At 38.2% G+C, this 15679-nt stretch overlaps 1 protein-coding gene across 2 annotated transcripts in view; it reads left to right on the top strand.

Annotated features, from left to right (window-relative positions):
* PRKG1 (protein kinase cGMP-dependent 1) overlaps positions 1-15679 on the top strand; it is a 1384334-nt gene that overhangs the window by 1260914 nt on the left and 107741 nt on the right. The gene's annotated exons all lie outside the window — the stretch shown is intronic.

The raw sequence follows: 15679 nt of genomic DNA on the forward strand, positions 1-15679 counted from the left end.
AAATTATGTTATTTTTTAAAGCTGTACAAAGGTGGTTACCATTTCTTCTCTACCTGGTTTGCTTTTGTTTCTCCTAATCTTTGAAGTGCCACAGAAAACGTCCCTGAGGCTGAATGCCAGCAGGGCAGGGCCTCTCTCAAGGTCTGCCCAGATATTGTACTGGGCAACGTTAATACCGAACTGCACACGGTTCTTGGTGTTACTGATAGTGGGTGATTAGTATTAATGTTTCTGGTTTTGCAAAATAGGTCATATGACATCAGTGCTAAATGTAGACTTTAGCTTCTGATATTAGCTAGTACTAGTGACACTGAAATGGCAGAATTGGTCATTTCAGGATCTTTGTCATCTGATATATAAGTTGTGAAACTTCCCTTTGTTACTGGTGGACTTTATCTCTGTAGAAGTATTTTATTGTTGTTGCTATATAAAAACTCAGATTTCTCATTTATATAAGCATAGTTTTTCTTATATGTGTCTGTATATATATATTTCACATATATGTGATTAAGTGTCTCACTAGTGTGTCTGTCACTTTGTCTATTTGTCATCTCATTATAAATATTACTATGTATATTATACATATAATTGCTAACTGGTAGTAATGTCAAAAACCCACCTAAGATCTTATTGGAGTTACTGGGGGTGGGGGGGAGTCCTTAAAATTAGTCTACTCTTGCTGCTTTGATCTGTTTCTGTTTTTCTATTCATCTTTAGAGAGGTTCTTCTAAAGTAGCTGTTTATGTAACTCCTATCCTATTTATCAACCCCAAGTCAAGACCAGTCTTATGCTCCAAGTTGATCAGTGATGGGAAAGTAATTGTGAATTCATAATATCCTACTCTGTGAATTGTTACTTTTATAGGTAACCGTTCCTCATCTCATGAATTCTGGCCACTTTCACATACTTCAACTATAGGGAGTAAGGATATCAACTTCACTGAAATCCAGATTCAGAAAATTAGAATATGGGTGTGGTAAAAATCCTTTACATGGAAGATAATTCATCCATGTACCAAACATGACCCCCGAGCAAGACCAGAAGCTCAGGTTCTGCTTCATGTCTGTCGTGGTCTGACGTGATCTCTCCCTCCCAGTTACCTCACCTCTGCAAGGCTGTTTTTGAGATTGATGGAAGGTGGTTGTAATCTAAGAGAATTTAAATGTGAATGATAATATTGACAGAGGTAATCATTATAAATGCACCCTAGACCACCTGATATATGGTTGGATTTACGATTATTCTTTCTCTATGTTGCAAAACTAATTTAACCTGAGCAAGAAGTCCTCATTCTTAAAAATAAAATAGTCTTATTGTAATATATCATGAAATTAAACCTAATCTAGGGGCTATCTATACAAATATTTCCTAAAACAACAATCATATTTAATTAACAGAGTCTTGAGAAATAACAAATCAATAAATATCTCTCATAAATATTGTCCTGTTATAAAGCAATCACTTATATCACAAAACAAAATAAAAAAGAAAAAACAAAGGATTAAATCAAAGAAGAGAATGTGAGGGGGCAAGGAAATATCTGAGTGAAAACTGACAAAGTAGGATAGACATAATGAGAATGGGCTCACACTGTGGAGAATGTAACTAGTGCTGTGAGTTCGAACCCAAACTGCTGTGTAAACGTTCACCCCAAACCCAGTAAAATATGGTGGGACTTCAAAAACTTAGAATTAAAAGATAAAAATATGACCTTTATTTCTCAACATGAGCTCCATCCAAGTCCAAACATTTTTGTAAGCAATGATATCGGCCATTTAGTTCATTCCTGAAGAGCTGAGGATCCTGGAAATGTAACCATCTCATTGCAGTCTCTTTTTTTTAAATATTATTTATGATGAGAAATGGGTCCCCTTTAAGATATTTTTAATATTAGGAAACAAAAAGAAATAGAAGGAGCCAAAGCAGGACTAAGGTGGATGGAAGCCCAATGATTTTCCATCAAAACACTTTAAAAATGGCCCTTGTTTAATGAAAGGAATAAGAAAGAGCATTATTGTGGTGGGGAAGGATTCTGGTGAACTTTTCCAGGGTGTTTTTCTGCTAAACTTTTGGCTAACATCTTCAAAACACTCATAATTAGCACATGCCACCGTTCTCTGACCCTTTCTCTGGCCTTTTAGAAAGACAACAAGCAAAATGCCATGGGCATCTCCAAAAACTTTTACCAAGACTTTTGATCTTGCCTAGTCCACTCCACCTCTTGGCCAACCTTGCTCTGATTATGTGTTGTCTTCAGAACTATATTGGTAAAGCCATGTTTTATCTGTTAGAATTCTTCCGAGCATTGCTTCAAGATCTTGACCCTACTAGTTTAAACTTTCCAGTGAATGCTTTGCTCTTATCTGCAGCTCATCTGGGCAAAGCAGTTTGATACCTATCAAGCAAAGAGTTTGCTCAACTTTAATTTTTCAGTCAGGATTGTGTGGACAGCACCAACCGAAATATATATATAGTGTTAGATATAATTTCTGTTTTTTATGGACCCTCTTAAGGTACAAACAAAATTCTTTCTTTGCAAATGGAAGTGAATGGTCGGCTTTTAAGGGCTTCTTGTTCAATATAATTTCATCCTTTCTCAAAATAGTTTATTCATTTGTAAATTGACTTATGTGGGGGCATTTCCCATAGCCCTTTTAGAAAGCACAAAGAATTTCCCCATTCTTCCACTCAAGCTTCACCGTGAATTTGATGTAGTTGACGTGCGCCCGGGTTTCACTTCGAGCAGAGTCCATGCTGTTCAACGAGGGGCTGTTTTCAAGCTGATCTTACCCTTTTTAGTGCCTCAAAATGATCCTGTTCTGCCATCCTTTTGTTGTTGGCTTTTGGTTTTTTAAATCATTTTATTGGGCTCACACAACTCATCACCACCTATACATACATCAATTGTGTCAAGTACATTTGTACATTTGTTAGGCATCTTATAACTAGTTAAGATGAGTTAATTTTAGTACATTTTCTTTTTCAAATCCATGAATAGATTTTTTAATATTGCATAATTCTATGAATTTTTAAATACCCTTACAATTTTTAAGGGAATTTAATTGTGGATATGGAATAAGAAATGACAATAAATAACTATAATTTGAAGGTTTAAAAACTGCTATTTGATGCATAAATTTGATTATCAACTATTCATTGTATTTAAACTCATGTTTAAGAAATTCATTAGCTATGAACATAATTAGCACAAGTGGCAGAATGATTCCACAAAATGTACAGAACATCCTAAGGAGGGGGCAAAAATCACTAATCATTGACATGGGGGCAGGTCTAGAAAGAGTGGTTTGAAAGTTGTATTCTAATTTGCAGACCTCCTCTGCTGTTGGGTTTATGACTCCAGCCTGTCTGGAAAGATATGTTTCCTGCAAAGAAAATTATTCTTGACAGAAACGTTACCTTTTTGGCTTTGTTAAGCATCTCTTGATTACTGTGAATTATCCACTAAGGGCTTCTCTTTTTAAAGTGTTAAGTTATAATTACAAAGATACTAGAAGAGACAAACATGAGATCATAGTTAAGGATCATTAAACCTTATTTTGAGTAAGAAGTAACAAGGGTGAGAAAGGTACACATTCTTTTCCTTTGAGTCTATGTTATCATTCATTTAACAAACATTTAGAAATTACATCTGATGAGCCAAGCTTGTACTTTATAATGTGCATAGCAAACAGGAAACAAATGTTCTAATTCTAAGAACCTTACAGCCTAGTAGAAAGGCTGAAATGCTTCTTTTTCACCATGTATTTCTAAGAATAAATTATTATGGACACTGTGAAATAGCTGTTTCTGTGTTAAGTCCTGTCTTCTTATATCTGCCTCGTCTTTTAAGAAACATAACCCATCTGAACTATCAAGCAAAAAAAATACATTCCTTTTTATTAATCTTAGTATATCCAATGTATGAATATAAACCTTTAAAAATGAAATGTTTTCAAGTTGTACTATCATTGATGTCTTCAATAATGAATACTGTCTTCAGTAGTTATAATATAAATGGTTCTTTCTGGATGAAAAGCCAAAAATTACATAAAAGATTTGTCAAAAACATCATTTTAGTGGAGGCATGGATGGATGAAAATAACGTTCCAAATGGATTTAAGTTGTGTCCTTGTTGATTCTATTCATGGTACATCTAAAGATAAGATCTCACGCACTTATCAAAGAATAAAAATGAGAAAGAACACCAAAGAACAAAACATCTTTAAGTTGGTCCCCTCTATTGTGATTTCCAAATTATTAGATGTCATGTCAACCATAGAAAATGGGTACAGCATATTGTATCATTTGGTTTCCGTACCTTAGGCTCTAGCCTGCTGCCCCAAAGAGATCTTTAGCAAAGCAATCCAGTTGGAACCGTGATCAGCTCTATGAACACAGATTTCTGAATGTATTTAATCGTGATCTAAGTTGATGGTGCTCAGTATTATTCTTTACGAGCAACTTTTTTTCTATTCAATATTTTTGGAAAGCTTCTATATAACATGGTCATATTTTTAAATATACAACATTACTTGGCATTCATACAAATTTAAAGACTCTATAGCAGTGTTTCTCAACCTTCCTAATGCCACAAACCTTTAATATAGTTCCTCATGTTTTGGTGACCCCTAGCCATACAAATATTTTGGTTGCTACTTCATAACTGTATTTTTGTTACTATTATGAATTGGCCGACTCTGTGAAAGGGTTGTTTGACCCCTAAAGGGGTTGCAACCCACAGGTTGAGAACCGCTGCCCTATACTTTCTCATGTACTAACATCACTATGTCATTTGCTTCTTCATATGCATATACACCCTTTAGCAAATGAAGTCCCTTCATGGTGCAAATGCTTAAGTGCTGGAATATGTACTACTCAAACAGTTGGCCATTCAAACCCACCCAACTGTGTCTCAAAAGACAAACATTCCAAAGATTATAGCCTGCATTTCATGGAGACACTGGGAATCAGAATCTACTTGACAGTAACTAACAACGAAAACAATTCAAGAAATAAGTTGCATAGTGGTTATACATTGGGCTGCTGCAAGGTCAGCAGTTCACAACCACTAGCGGCTCCACAGGGAAAAACAAGGCTTTCTCCTCCTGTAAAGAGTTACAATCTCGGCAACTCACAGGGGCAGTTCTACGCAGCCCTATCGGGTTGCTATGAGTCAGAATTGACTCGAAGGCAATGAGCCGCAATAAAGGGTGTGGGGGGCCATAGCTGACCTCTTCTGGCTTCCCAATAGCCAAGAGACAGTGTCCTAGATGTCACCAACCGCCATTCTTCTTTACCCTGTTCTGACATCAACGGTCCCTCCCATAGCACTCTGCTTCTACGCGGAGCTTGATGATTCATTGCTGTGGCCGCACAGACAATACTCACGATTAAGGGGGTTTATTAAGTAAGGGGTCGTCACAACTCAGGATTAGGAAACAGTAAGGATACAGTCATTGGTCCCGGCAACATCTCTCCTCAGCCAGCAGCCAAGTCTCTCTCTCTGGTCCTCAGCCTCTCAGCCATGTGGTGATCACCACATGGTGCTTTTGCCACCATAGGCTAAGAAACCAGCCTGTCACTCTATTTCACAGCCCCATAGTCTCCGGCAGAAGAGAAGGTACCACATAGCCTTGACCCTGCTCTTCTGAGTCTATGTGCCTTGGTCTCTGGGACCTGTGGTCTTGGCCTCCACGACTTCAGGCAGCGATCCCCAACGTGGTCTTCAGATGGCCCCAGACATTCTCTCTGTGTCCATGATGGTTCTTACACACAGAGCGATGGCTTTAACAGAGGTGTGCTAGACCATACCCTTCACAAATCAAAGGGTAGGGCCCAGATCACAAACTCTATTACAGTCAGGACTTAATTCCATGTTAACCCTGCCCATTAATATAGCAGAGAACTCCCCCCCAAATGGAATTGTAGCCACAGGCCTAGAGTGTAGAATTAAAATGCACCACATAAGGAATTATGGCTAGAAGGGCCATATTACTTGACTACATCTCAACTATGGTAGGGACTTCCTTATTGTCAAAGCAGGAAAACAGAATGAAGGATGACTCAAAACATCAGAGGTACCAGGGATGGCCCTCCCTTGTCACCCCTACATAAGGAAGTGCCTTAAACTCTCCACATCTTATTTCCCTTGATTTTTGGCAAGAACTAGAAGGGCGTGTGGCCCCTTACTGGCCTTTTAGTGTTATTGTTGAAATAAAAATTTTATGTCTGTTCCTATAATTAGTCTTCATGTCCTCATTGATTTAAAGCCCGCTTCCATTTAGACATGCATTGATAAAATAACATTTTAATGTATCAAATATTTTCCACATCACTTTTGGGGCTGAGCCCTGTTGTTTGACACAATGTGACAGCCAGAGAAGATGTTCTCTCATTGCTTTTCATTAGCAGAGACAACCCTTTGGTTGTTCGCTGTGCCTGTCATGGGAGAGGTTGCGCTGTGCTCGTTGGCATGCACAGGGAACCAAAGGCATTGTGCAAGCCTTTGAAAATCCACTCATCAAATGCATCTCAAAGCACACAAGGCTATGCAAATCAGGACCAAGGTCTGTGTTGTGTGGTAAAATCATCAGAAATACCCCTGGGTCATCCCGCATCTAGCATACACAGGGTTTTAAATACCCACTGAAGCACACAAGGGGTGACTCTTTGGAATATTGAAATGCTGGCCTTTTCTCAGGAATGTTTTCCTCTCAGGCATTTTAAAGATCATAGTATTCCCACAATCTTATCAACAATTTACTTAAAACAACTTGGTTTTGATCTAAGCAATTCTCAGGGAAATGAGCATGGAAAATTGTTTTCTTCCCTCCCGATGGAAAGAATTCAAATGAGCAATATCCTGTTCCAAAATGGAAACTATATGCCAGTTAAATCGAAAGAACACTGAGAATCGCATTGCAAACTTGCCCTCAAACCAGAATTAGAACTTGCTGACCACACCTCGGTTGAGTAGTCCGAGGACGGTCCATTCTGTGGGCAGTAAAAATGATTTTCCCCAAAGGATACTTGAAGAAGTTGCAGCATTTGGCCCTGAACTAATAAGCTGGCTTCCAGCCTTCCAAGAGTTTTCTGCTTTTTAAATTTCAGTGCATGTCATCATGTGTGCAATGGTACATACCAGTCTCTAAGGCCACCTGTCAGAGAAGTACTTCAGTGGGCTTCTCGGGACCACAAAGAGCATCAGGGTCAATGTTTCTTTCAAGTGTCATGAAACTGATTTGGTGACTTTCTAAGTTTAAGGAAAAAGAGAGAGCGGGAGGGAGAGAGACAGAAGATATTCAGGGTAAAAGCTACTTGGCCTCACATAATCTTTCCCCCACCCCTTTTCTTCTGTTCCTTTAATAGAAAAACAGAAACGCTCAAAGGCCATTTGCTAATGTCTTTTCTCAAGTGCTTATCTTCATGACTCCCCAGGCAGCAAAAACCTAAAGGTGAATCCCAGTTTGCCCGAGCATGCAACCTTTTCTAATTGACAGAGGCCTGGACAGACAAAACAGCATGGAAAATCCCGAGTGCTGCTGACTTGGTCGGTTGGCAATGGAGGAGCAGTTTAGTTCTGTGACTCCGTTTCTTTCTTCGGACGTGGAAGGGTGATCCTTTACCACCATGGCGGTACTGGTTGCCAATGTGTGGCATTTACTCTCCACACACATGACGCTCTTTAAATCGCAAGGGTAATTGGGTTCCCTGTTGAGATGTGACCACTTGTGAATAGAAAATGGACGTCCACTGTGTACGTGTCTTTGCCACATGCTGACATCCAAGACTTGCCAGTGGCGAAATTCTTATTCAAAAGCAGTAGGGAAGAATACTTAGTATATCCTTTGGTATTTTGATTAAAAAGAGAAAAATCTTTGGGTAACTTACCTAAATGTTCTCCCAGGAAAGCAGTGTCTCTCTTTGGAATGAAGATCGCATCCGGCAGTTTGAATTCTCCTTTCCCTAACGGGATCGCCCATCCACGGGCCATCAAATCTAGGGAGAACAGAGTGATGTTCAGTTCTGAAAGCCTTCCCGTAGCCAGGTCATGTTCATTCACAGCGTGAAAGGGATTTTACCCAGGAGTCGGGAGAATTGAGCTCGCTTCACGTGACCTTGAACAATTACCCTAACGCTACCAGGCCTGTTTCTGACTGTACAATTGACAATCTTTAAATATTTTCTGTATTTATCCTTAGGCTTCTAAACTGTGTATGATGTGAATAGTGCTAGCAGGCATTCCTTCAGAATTGTTAGGTGCTTCTAGTTGGTTACACTCATCCCAAAACCCTATGGACAGCACAATGACAAACCGCCCAGTTGTACACCAGCCGCACAATGGTGTGAGCCCTTTGTTGCAGGTATTGTTTATATAAACGATGCTTTGACCTAAATACACAATGAAGACATCTTTGTGGTGTCAACGGGAAACAGAATCATAGAATCTTGGAGTGACAAGATTTAACAAAGGTCATCAAGTGATATTTCTTTCCCCTTAGAATCTGAAAGTATTGCTGCCAGTGCATACTTTATTCAAAATATTTGCAACAAAAATCTTGCAGCCTTGCTTGAGGTGCATTGTGATAACTCTTAGCAGTTAAATAAATTAGCTTTTGAAACAGCATTTTTCATTTTCATCATTATACATACAGTTTTCGCTTTGCAATGTGACATTTAGATATGATAATGAGCTAAGGCTTTCAGTAAAATGCCATTAGAAAATTACAGAGTTGCTTTGAAACTGGAAAATGTTATACTAATATTTCCCTCATGAATCCTTTTAGAAATAAATGGTTTTTTAAATAATGACCTAAAACAGTAGCATAAATAATTTTGATACAATGGACAAAATACACCATATTAATTTACATCTCTAAATTGTTATTTGAGAGAGATGAAATATCATAGAATGTGAACAAGGCTGCTGCTTCCAGTCATCTGTGTGCATCACACAAGTTTACCCCGGTGCATGCATGCGTCGAAAGTATCATTTGACTTTACAAACTTTCTTTCTTACTTCATGCAACTTACCTATTCCTTAATATAGCAAACATGTAAGGGTATAATGCAAAGGCAGTCATTCTACTATTCAGAACCTGTGTAAACATTTTAGGCAAGATAAAGTTAATGGCGGGGCATATTGAATTGTAATGGTTGCAATGATCTTGGAAGAGGATGATGAAGTTTCCAAAAACAATTAAAAACACTCATTACTTTCAGTTCAAGCACTTGGAAAATAGGACACATTGGATCTCTAAGTAGGTCCTCATCAATTTGTCTAAGTTTTTTTTGTTGTTACCTTAAAATGACCTTGAAGTATTTTTGCAGCACAATGTGTTTATTATGCTAGGAAATTTGGCTTTCCAAAATGCCAGAATTTTGTAAAATGTAACTTGTACTGGAAATTATTTTCCTGAGGATTGGTCTTGGTAAGCACGGGCCCTTTGCTCACAGACGTGGAGGCAGATAAATCTAAGAGACATCTCTAAGGGAGGTGCTTGTTTTTCCTCCGCAATTTATGAGATGACACCTATTCGAACAATCACATTCATGATGAAGAATAGGATTTATACTGTTTGCCTTTTGAAAACATTTTTAAGTGTTTTGAAGTGACCAGACCACGTGCCGAGGAAAGAGGTGCAAGGAAGGAGTGTAAGGAAAAGAACTATGAGAAATATTTTGTAATTGTTGATGATGGACTTACCCACACCTCTATTTTAAAACACAAAGACACCATCTAAAATTAATGGCCTTAGAAATGACTGCATTGTATAGGGCACATTTTTCTAGCTTCTGCTTTCAATGGATTGCACTGGCCAGCAACATAAAGAAATTATGAAAGTTACAGGAAAGTGTTTCTTCCTTTAAAAAGCATGCACGCTACCAACAACCAAATAAACATTGCTCAAAACCAAAAATACCCTGTCATATTGTTCCTTAGGATAGCAAAATGTAACACATATGGTTATTTATATAATTTCCCTTTTATCTCCATAGTTAATAAAACTGTCATATTGTCCTTTACTGAAGCTTTGTTTTCTAACAATGCTACTATATAAGACAAAATGAAGCATGTAAAACGAATACACTTTATTAGATTGAACCATATGAGACTTCCAACATTGGACCGGTTTTTGTTTTACTAAAATGGCAATTTTATATGATTGACTGTCTAACTACCGAAGGAATTTCTGATTAGTACAGAGTACTAAGGAATTAGCCCGCTTAAAATCATATAACGACCAAGCGACTTTCCTTGATTGATTCTGAATTTTCTTCCAGATTTTTTTAGGTTACTGCCAATTTCCTCCCTATATAAATTATATCCGAAACAATGTATTTATCAGCTTATTTTATAAGCTTTTAGATAATATTTGAAACATTTATACGTCTAACCACATAAAGAAGAACCTGGGTGACGCAAAAGTTTAACGTGCTCAAATGAGAACCCAAAGGATGAAGACTCAAGTCTACCTAGAGACACCTCAGAAGAATGTCCTGACAGTCTTATGGTATGTCTGAAAATGCAGCCACTGAACGCTTGGTGGATCACAGCTCTGCTCATTACTACGGTGTCACTATGAGTCAGACAATTCAAAGGCAACTAGTGATGGTGATGTCAGGTCCCTACAAAGGTGTCTCATCCTCAACACGATAGACAGTGTGGACTGGATAATTCTTTCTTGGGGTGGATTATCCAGTGTCTGCTAGGATTTGGTCCTGCAATATTGTCCAGTGTAATGTTTCGTAGTATTCCTGGCCTATACCCATTTTTACATTACAAGTCACTTGAATATAGTAGGTTCATTAACTTTAAGAAATATAGCCATCTGGTGACGAACAGCTTAAGCCGGACATTGTCTACCTTGTCTACAGTGCTTTTTTCCCTGGTGGTAAAATAGAAACGGGTCTGAGTCTGGCCTCGGCTGGCGCTTCCAGTCCCTACTACGCGCAGGCTTGAGCCACTCAGAGTTTGCAGCCAACGTGGGTGGGCATCATGGCCCCATCTCCAGGACAGGAGCTCCTCTGGGAGCCCTCAGGTGGACTGGGGGTGGAGGTGTTTGGACCTAAAGGCTCAGTGAGGGAGCCAGGAAGGTCAGCACAAGTGTCGCGGCGCGGCCTCCGCCCCCGCTGCTTGCCAGCCCACACTGTGGCTTGTCTGGACATATTTATTTTCGTAAAGAAACAAAAATGGCAAAAAAAAACAACAAAAAACTTTAAGAAATAAAGGGGGTAAAAAGAAAGGGCGTGATATTCTTTAAACTTCAGCCTTGTGGTAATCACAGACAACAGATTCCGCCAACACAATGCTATATTGTCCACCTGCTGCCCATTGGCATAATTATTATTCCCCAAATAATGGCCAAGAGCCAAACACTGTTCACTTTGATTCCCAGCTGGTTTAAGAGAGCCAAGAAAATTAGAGATGGCCAAATGTCCAGAGAATGGTATGGGGAAAAATATCACAAAAATCACTAATCTTAAAAAACACAAAATTTTCAGAAAAACACACGAAGTTATATGAGTGTCAGGCAGATTATATTTTGCAAAGAGTTTTATCTCTCGAGGAGCAATTGACGGACTTTGGCTGATATCCTAACCTTACCAGCCCAGCCATCAGAGATCCTTGTGCTTGGTAAAGTCGAGAGGCAGTAAAAAAGATGAAGACCCTCAACAAGATCGATTGACACAGAGGCTGCATGCAAAAATGGGTCCAAACACAATTGTGAGCATGATGCAGGTCCGGGCAGTTCTGTTCTGCTCTGCTCTGTTATACCTAGGGTCACTATGATTGAAATGACATATAACAGCAGCAAAGAACGTTCTAAAACAGGAACACGGAACCTTACCTTCCTACGAATTCAGTCCCAGAGAAAAGTTTTGGTGCAATGTAAGTGTCACACTTGTGTCTGATAGAGACTTTAATCTCCAAAAGGGCAGAGTTTGACAAATTGATTAAGTACTGAAATAAAACCAAACTACATGAAAGCATTTATGCACAATTTAATGAAGATTTATAGGTTTTACTTTAATACTTGAGATTTTAAAATTTCATATTTACTCATTAAATGGAGCAGGTTTTCAGCATGGGGCAGTAAATTCCTGGGAGAATCTAGCTAATGAGGTTGTGAAACTTTTATTTATCTCAAGGCATTCAAGTGGGTAGTTGTGTCAAAGTGTGAAAATATGGAGTCTCCATTTGTATTCCATGTGGTTGGCTGATAATTCTTTATTTTCTTTTGCATTAGATGATACATTACTTTCTTGGCCTCAAGAGCAATGACTTTGTGTTTAGTTCAATGAGATTTCTTTCTAGGCATCCAACCTCTTGGGCTATGATGTAGAGCTCAGCATCGTGGAGATGCTACAAAAACAGATTCTAGGTAAAATGAACTATTCTAGGTGAAAGAGAACTGTTGGTGATATGATACAAGCGTGTTTTATAACATTAAATGCACATCAAAGAAAGCATGCTATAGACAACAACAGAGGCACCTTTGAGGACTGATCGTCACCAATTTGACAGTCTTTTCCAGTAACAGCATTTTTACATTACAAGTCCTTTTGACATGGTTTCATTAACTTTTAGAAAGAAAGGGCATGACATTCTTTAAACTTCAGCTTTGTGATTATCACAAGCAATATATTCTGCCAACACAATGTTATATTGTCCTCCTGCTGCCAGTTGACATGATTATTATTTCCCAAATCATGTCCAAGAGCCAAACACTGGTCAATTTGATTCCCAGCTGGTTGAGGAAAGAGCCGGAGACAATTGAAGAGATGCAGCCATGCCACTGCATAAGGTGGCTCAATATACTCAAGTAAAAAGAGGACGTTTGAAATGCAGAGATGATTTTAGCTTTTCCATAGGAAAAGTAAGTTAGCAAGGATTGGAAGATATTGGATCAAGATTTTTGAAGACACTCCAATCATTCAAAAAAGTGGGACTCTTGAGGTCATTATAACTTTTTTTTTTAAGGGAGAAAGATGAGGCTATTTCCTTCTTTTAAGAGTTAGGGTCTCCGGAACTCACATGGGCGGTTCTACTTTGTCCTACATGGTTGCAATGTTCAGAACTGAGTCAATGACAGTACGTGAGAGAGCAGACCCCTAGAGTACTTTCTAAACTCTCAGTTTAAAAAGATGAGAGGGTGATAAAGGCCATTCAGGGGGCCATTGCCAGTATTTGTATTATTTCAGAGTGCATTGTATGCAGTAGTATTCATTTTTAAATGTGTGTTTGTATGAGAGAGAGAGAGAATGCATATGTGTGTGTGGTTTTTTAATGTGGACTACAGTAAAAAAGACCATACAATAAAAGAATCAATATACTGTGTATACTCGTGTATAAGCTGAGTTTTAGCACATTTTTCAGTGCAGTTTTTGTGGTAAAATTAGGTACCTCGGCTGATATTCGGGTCAGCTGTACTCGAGTATATATGGTAAGAATCTCTCTCCTGATTAATTTGTGCTATTCACTAGAATTTTGATTTGTATTTAAAAAACAGGTGGTTTCTAATGACTACATTGCATCATAGACTTGCTTCAGGAGTACACACTACACCTCCTTGAAAATATGTGTAATTGAATCCAAGGAGAAGAAAGTGAAGGGACGCGGCTCGCGTATTTTAATATGCACAGCACGTGTCTGCCTAGGGACAGGCAGGCAGTGTCATCTCCTTCATCAAAGGAGAGCATATCATTATTGTGGAGAACTAATTATGTCAATAGTTTGGGTTCAGTTCACATATACGAGGCATGCACAAGGCATGCTCTCTCCCATTGATAAATTGGAAATTTGATAAGAACTGCTGCAATTAAGTTGTAGTTTGGGATGTGTTGCTATTGGAGAAGCACTGGAGTGTTAACCACAAGGTTGGCTGTTTAAATCCACCAGCCTCTATTCCCAGAAAGATTTACAGCCTCGGAAACCCACAAGAGGGTCAACCTGTGCTAGCATTGACTGGATAACCCTGGGTTTGAGGAGAGCACGCCAGGGGCCCCTGGTACTGGGATTAAGTGCCTGTGGGGTAACTGAAAGATCAAATGCTTGAGTCCAACAGGTCTGATAGTCTGTCTCTGTAAAAATTTCAGCCTCGAAAACTGTGAGGCAGTTCTCCTCTGGCAGTTGTAAGAGTTGCTATGAGTTGGAATCTACTAGGTAGCAACAGGACAAGAGCACTTAGTAGGCACATTTATATATATATATATAACTTTAATATATTTTCTTAATGATACTGCTCTGTGGAAAGAAATGCTATAGGAATTACTCTTAAACTAAGGGATACATTTGCTCCTGCACCTTGTTTAAATCAACTTCTGCTTCTGTCATCTGTTGTAGTATAAGACGTGGTTGCAGACAAAGTATTGATATAAACACGGTTCATAATTAGCATACTTTGTATTTTGCACACACACCCTTGTCTTGCCTTCAGATGTGTGTTCATGGGGGGAGGCTGGGAAAGGTGAGAATTTTACTCCCGTCCCCCTCCTCAGGCAGCTTAGGTTCACATGGATTTATTTGTGTTGTCAAATTAGAGATTCAGATCAGGTTATAGGATCTGGATTCTCCCTTTCCAAATGCAACGACAGCGAAAATTAAAGTAAACTCATCCTGCCATTGGGGACTGGTTTCAGCGTTTCAGAGCGGCCTCTTTTATAATTAGTGTTCACGCATTTCTATCCTTACGCTGTCTCTAGAATTTAAAAGCTTTAGTAATCCTATAATAGCCTAAGATGCTTATTAATGTAGGTTTATCTCCCTGTTCATTAAAGATGGAGTATCTATTTGCTAAAAGATATAGTGTAAGCCTTACTTATGAAAAATCTTAATAACCAAGAAATTGTAATGGACAACATTTATTTTGATACTAAAATAATGATAGCCAGAACAATATGCAAACCCCACAGATTTCTAAATCATGAAGCGAAGCCTTATTTGTACTCACTGCCTTGTCCTACTTCTTTGAAAATTGATGATGCATTGATAATACTTTTAGTTTACCAGTTAATTAAAATGATAAAGTGATCAAAACAACCCAAATCCTAACGAATCTGGAAAATTCAAATGTATTTTGTTAAAACAGAATATGTTATTATAATTATTAATGCAATTGACAAAAGCATATGAAAGCACTTTACATGTTAAAGTCTTATGTAAATATAATCTTATTTTACTTAAAATTTTATTAATTGAAAATACATTAGTAATTAATAACGACAATTGGTAATATATGTTAAGCACTTAGTATATTCCAGACTTGATAAGGATTTAAATCAGTGAATTTCAACTACATAGCTTCGGAAACTCCTATGGGGTAGCTGTGAGTGAGCATCCTTCGGGGGCAGTGAGTTAGGTTTGGGTTTGGTGATCAGACAAATATTCATATTTGTCTCAATCTTACAAAGGAAGAAACTGAGATGGTGAGGAAATAATTACAAGATTACATAATTTGTAAATGGTAAGATAAGAATTCAGAGTGACTTTGAGTGGCTTATTATTAATTTTTAAAATCATTTTATTGGGGGCTCTTACAACTCTTGTTATAATCCACATATCAATTGAATACAAAGTATTTGTACAAATATTGCCATTGTTCTTTTCTACATACTTATTTCCATTGAGCCCTTGGGATCAGCTCCTTCTTTTTTTCTCCATTCCTTCTTGCCCCC

The sequence above is a fragment of the Echinops telfairi genome, unplaced genomic scaffold, assembly GCF_000313985.2.
Source record: "Echinops telfairi isolate 266 unplaced genomic scaffold, ASM31398v2 ScPeMD7_70;HRSCAF=299, whole genome shotgun sequence".
In the NCBI taxonomy this organism is placed as follows: Eukaryota; Metazoa; Chordata; class Mammalia; order Afrosoricida; family Tenrecidae; genus Echinops; species Echinops telfairi.